The sequence below is a fragment of the Egretta garzetta genome, unplaced genomic scaffold (assembly GCF_000687185.1).
Source record: "Egretta garzetta isolate BGI_Z169 unplaced genomic scaffold, ASM68718v1 scaffold330, whole genome shotgun sequence".
NCBI classification, from domain to species: domain Eukaryota; kingdom Metazoa; phylum Chordata; class Aves; order Pelecaniformes; family Ardeidae; genus Egretta; species Egretta garzetta.
Genome location: NW_009258275.1, coordinates 810,647 through 816,236, shown reverse-complemented (window position 1 = coordinate 816,236; position 5,590 = coordinate 810,647). Strand labels below are relative to the sequence as shown.

The 5,590-nt window shown below is 44.2% G+C and overlaps 1 protein-coding gene across 3 annotated transcripts in view; it reads left to right on the top strand.

Moving 5' to 3' along the window:
* Positions 1-4,082: 4,082 nt before the first annotated feature.
* MAPKAPK5 (MAPK activated protein kinase 5) overlaps positions 4,083-5,590 on the top strand; it is a 21,842-nt gene continuing 20,334 nt past the window's right edge. Inside the window, exon 1 of one of the 3 annotated variants that reach the window (XM_035891343.1) lies at positions 4,083-4,438. The gene's annotated coding sequence lies outside the window, so the exon portion shown is untranslated. The remainder of the gene's footprint in view (positions 4,439-5,590) is intronic. The other 2 variants (XM_009636058.2, XM_035891374.1) reach the window with 2 other exon arrangements.

Below are 5,590 nucleotides of genomic sequence, written 5' to 3'. Positions count from 1 at the left end.
GGTGGAGCGTCAGGCACCGGGCAGGGACATAGGAGCTGCAGGCAGACGGCTTCCCCGGGGTCCGGCCTTGGGGGATCGGGGCTGAGAGGCTGAGACCGCAGGGAGCAGAACCGGGGCTGCTCGGGGCGGCCGGGAGCCGGGGTCTCTGCCTCACAGCAGTCCCCGGGTGCGGAGGCAATGCTGTTGCCTCGATCCATCTCCGAGTTCCTGTTCGGATGCTGTCGTGAAAACAAATCTGGCGCGTGGGCTGTTTGTGTTTCGAGTGGTGGTAGAGGAGCTGAGCAGATTCAGGCTTGCTTTTTTTACAGCGAGAATTGGCGTGTGAGCCTAGCGCTTCCCGGTGAATCCTCCTGTGACCTGGCTGAGCGGATTTCCCGAAGAAGCTGGGAAAACCCTTTTGAGATAAAGTGACAATAAAGATTTTGGATGCCTTTGTAAATGCTTATTTTAATAAGATGAACGAATTCCTTAAGGTTGTAGGTAAAAAGACCCCATATGTTGCCACCTTTCCTTAGCCCTGCTATCTGCTGTGGCAGGATTTGCCTTTACAAAGCTCATCGGGGGCAAAAATTGATGCAAGAGAAGGAGCAACGCAGTCTTGTGTTGTTGAAATCCGGATTGATTTAAAACACGTGGGCCTTGCCTTTTGAACTAAAAAAGCCCAAAGTAGAAGGAAGTCTAAGCACTGTGTTCAGACAAACCAGATTGTGATTAAACTACAAGATCAAGCATTGAAATTGTTTACTGTCTCTTCCCGCTTCGTTATCAGTCTTGGCACAGTGAGGGTGAAGTAGCTGTCAGTCCAGAAGGCTTTAAAAAATAAGGCTTTTCAAGTATTTCTGTCGTATTTCATGTGATGGTAGAGATCTACGTCAGAGCTCTTGGGTGTTAAAAACAAACCAAAAAAGCTGAAGCAGTTGTGTAAGTGTAGGGACAGTCCCGTATCTGCCTCCTGCCCCTCTCAGTTTGGAGGGGTTCTGACTGAGAGCGGATTCTGGGCAAATCTTTTGGATTATAGGCGTTGTCTCAATCTAAAATATAATTTAGTACTTTTATGCTGATTTCTCTGCTTCTCAAATACTTGGTTATTGTTCAGGTTTGATGGGTTTTCACCTGCGTCTGCAGGTTTAAGGTCTGTGATTCAAGATAGTGATCGCTGTTTAGGGCAAACCAGCCGAAGTTGAAAGGCTGCGTGCTGGAGCAGTGGGGGTGGAGTGACGCTGGTTGTTGGCATTTCACTTGTTGAATATGTGGAGTTTGTCCAAGCAGTAGTCTTGTATACTTTTAACTGACTGTAGCGACTATGCGTTATTCTTAAAGTACCTTATTTCAAACCCCATTGGTATTGAGTGGAAACTGAGAAGCGCCCGAGCTTTCCCCCAGCAGTCCCGATGCATGCCTAGTGCTGGAGATCAACGTAGGAGAACTCCGAGAGTCCTGCCTTTCCAGGCTGTTAGCATCCCAGACTGCTGGATCTACATGGGAGGATGCTCGAACCGTTGTTTTAGGTGCCCTGAGCTTGCTGAAAGGGAATTGTGCTATTGAAGAGAACTCAACTCTTCAAGTTTGTGTGAAACTTTTTTTTATAGGTGAATAAATTTCAAACTAGTTTATTCCCTTTTCCCACTGGAAATTAATGTAAGGAGTGATCAGAAGTTTCCTTTAACAGCAGGAGCAAAAAGGTTTACTGTAAGGAATTGCACCACTGCAGATTTTTTTTTGAAAGTGCTCTCTCTGACACTCTTCTGCCTCCTCTGTTCCCAGCCGCAGCAGATTAGTTCCAGCTGACCCGTCAGCCAGTCTGCAAGCTCCGTGCTGTGCAGCAGTGCTACTGTAAGGCTTTTTTTTTTAGTCCAGATGTGGAGCTAAGTACGGGATACCGTACCCTCTGCTGCCTGCATCCACAGTACATTAATCTAAAGGAAGAGGCGAGGCATTTAGGTTTACCAGTGGAAATAGATTTTGGTGTTTTCAGAGGGCAGTTTTATATCTGTGCGTTTAAAATATTTCCTGCTGTTTGAACGTTATGAACTCATGTTGATTTGCAGCTACGTAGTCTTGGTGCTAGATTTGGAGGTCCTGTTTCTGAACTAGGAGGTGTAAGCAGTTGTGTGCATTGATGGACATCAAAGTTCTCAAATACTGTATTTCATACCATTAGGAAATGGTGGATAGTGTTTCTTGATCACTAGGTTATTCATTTTTACTTCTAAGTCGTAAAGCTGCTTTTGACTGAAGATTGGAATCCAAATAAAAATGCAGAAAACAAAAATGTTGGCTTTTTTATTTAAAACAATGGCAAATATGCAGAAAGAGAAAAATGATTTTTATTAAAAATAGACTTATTTGTAGTTGTTGAGCTTGTCCTTCAGAAGTTGAGAACTATCAGGTCTTATTCTCCCTTCATTTGATTCATAGATCACAGACTTCCCAATTCCTAATCGGCTTCTCTGTTCCACTTACTCAGCTGGAAGGAAGCAAGTAGCCTCTGTGCCATCGCAGAAGTGGCACGAGGCAGCAGAAACTGTTCAGCCAAGACTGGGCTTGTGTGTGGAGACAGTATCTCTTTTTAGACCAACCTGTGCAGTTGAAAGGGTTAGGTAAGTTTTGGGGCAGGCAGGCCCTTCTTCACTTTTGGAATGGGAGCAGCAGACTTCAAAGCTCTCCAAAGAATACTGAAGAATTGTTATCGCTTAATCACGATGTTGCTCCAGAGTACTTTGGCGTTTGCTTCTCCAGTTCAATGGTTTGACTTTCTTTAAACCTTAAATGCTACACGTGATCTTAAAAGCATGTGCTGAGGAGGTACCCCCCAGTTCAGAGAAACCCTTCCTCTGCTCGTTAATGCTTTTCTAAAATTGTGTTTTCATTCCACCAGCGATGCCTTCAATTCTCTGTATCTGCATATCAGGAAAATTCAATTAGCTTTTCCCTTTTCTCACAAGTGAAATTTATGTTAGTTGAGTTGATTAGAAAGTTTCTTTGTGCTTCTACTTGAAAACAACAAACCATGTGTGATCCACTATGCTTTTCTTCCCCTTTCTTTTAAACCCCTTCATAAATCACCCATTAACTTTAACTTTTTCCTTTACACCCTTCACGCTAGTCACTTATGATTTATGTAATACCCGCGCCAGACAGCGTTAAAAGGCCATTTTCCCTTTCATATCTGTCGTCTGCCCTCTCTAATCCCTTCAAATCTTGCCTTAAATATCAGCTTTCCTCTCTTGCTTTCTTTTCGATCCGCGTGGCGCGAGGTCTGGCTCCAGCCTGGCAATAGTGTTAATCCACGACTCTCGCAGCAGAGGGACTGCCATTTTCAACACTGTAGCTTGGAGCATGAGCGATTCCTGAAATGCTGCATATTTCGAATTGAAGTTAACAGAAGGGGAAGATCTGATCAGAATAAAGCTGCTTTGCAAGCGGTGGGCTCTCCATTTGTTTTCAGTGTATTTGGGAAGTGTTTTACCTGCTCGCTTCGGCTTCTCCGGGGCGAGCTTTTGTTACCACCTCCTTTTCTCGCAATTTATCAAAAAGCTTGGCTTTTTGAAAGATGATCCTGAACACGGGTAGCAACGCTCATAAAAGAACAAAGGTGGAATTTTACGGCGTGTAGTGCTTTGACTTGTGTTTGCACACAACGTTTCCCCCGTTGTTAGATCACCATCTGTGTAACAGCACATGGCAACGGCGTTAATCAAAATGCTGCGCGCTGAAGCTACGTTTCCATCCCACCTTGTGGCATGTTTAAGCATGAGAGCGCCCAAGCGGTGTCATAACAAAACCAAACCCTGTTTGTATGGATTTGGACAAAAGGATTATAAACATGAGCCTGGTTCATTATCAGACAAGCTAAAACTAGTCATGCAGTAATTTAATTTACGGTATAATGATTCCAGAGGTTTGAAAACCCTAAGAAAGCAGCAAAATCATTTTCCACTGTACCATCTAACCAAAAAGTACCTAATAATGCTGTAACTGGGCCTTTGTATTCAGTTGTGATTGATCATTTATAGGTAGAAAGCTGGATTTAAGAGTTGGGGGTGGAGGGGAAGTGCCCTTGATACGCTTTCTGTATTAAAGGCACAAGGTGCCACTTACTGTTCTCAATAATCCCATTTCAGAATGCCAGGGTGAGCAGTCTCATCCGCACAGAAATCATTTTCAACTGAGATATATTATTGTGGGAGTATTTATATTTATGTTTACTTTCCTGAGGTGAAGCAAAACTCCAAAGTAGACTCTTTCTCTGCTCAGGTATCTTGCAAATCAGGTCTGCTGAGCTGGGGTTGTTTTTGGAAGGGATGTAGTAATTTTTTTCTCTTTTTATTCTCTTTCCCCTCCCCCTGCTCCTTCTCAAATAGGAAACCTCCATTTTAGAGGAGTACAACATTAACTGGACTCAGAAGCTGGGAGCTGGGATCAGTGGTCCTGTTAGGTAAGACAATACGCCTGCGGATTTGTGTGTAATCTCAGCCTCTTTCATTAGCTGTGGAGAAGTGAGTATGTATTTTAATTGAGATGTGATATGTGGAAGACTCTCTTTATAAAAAAAAAAACCCAAATAAATGTCTCTGTACTCCATGCGTGTCGCAGCTGATGTGCGAGCGAGGTATTGTCTTTTAGGGGATGTGTTTGAAGTAAAATCTCTCCTCGCCTCCCTGCCTTGTCCCGTCTCACTGCCATATTCCCGAAGCGAAGCAGGAACAGAAGTCGGTTGTAAAACGGTGGCAGCAGAAAATTCTCAAACACCTTTGTCCTTTTGATACCAGGGTCGGTGCGGTGCAAAGGTCGCTGCTCCCGTCTACGGTATCGTCGCTTGGGGCATCAGCACTCTGCGCCCATTAGCTATTTTTACCGGCTATTTTTTCACATCATCATGTGAGGCCAGAGCAGATAGTGCCACGAGCTCTGCATCTCATACCACGCTTGCCCGTCATGAATTTCTAAGCCCTGCAGGAACTGGAGGCTTTCTTGTAAAGCAAAACACATGTTCCCTTTTCAACAAGGACTCTCCCTTTTGGGAAGTGGGAATTTGCACAAAGTGCTGGAAAACAAATGTCTGTGCCTCTCTGTTTCTGGGCGCTTGACAGGGCGATTGTCTTTTGCCATTTATCTTCCTGTCCAGGCAATTGGTTTCTCCTCATTCATTTTCTGTTGCTGCGTTGCCTCCGATCTTTATGAAAATACCCCTTTGGTTTTTATTCTTTTAGCTGCCTGTTAATATGTGGGCCCTTCCCTCTGACGCAGTTCGATTGTTAATGTTAAATGGGGGAAAGAGAAGGGAAAAAAACCGTGTGCGGCACGGTTGGTGGCCTCGCTAAAACAAGGATTTCCATTCAGAAGCACTTTATTTATTGCACACTACACCCTCCATTGGAGATATTCAGGCTGCCGCTGTGTGGTTTGGGTTTTTTCAGCAAAAGTATCTCTTCAGGCTGAATGTCTAGAGTGCATTCTGCTTGTCTGCCATTACCCGTTGCTCTGAAGCACTTTTTCTGCATTGCTGAGAATATAACGTTGTGTTAGGTCTTTCTGTAGAACGTATTAGGTTGTTATGGAAGGCTGAAAACTGAGGCTTTCAAGCTGG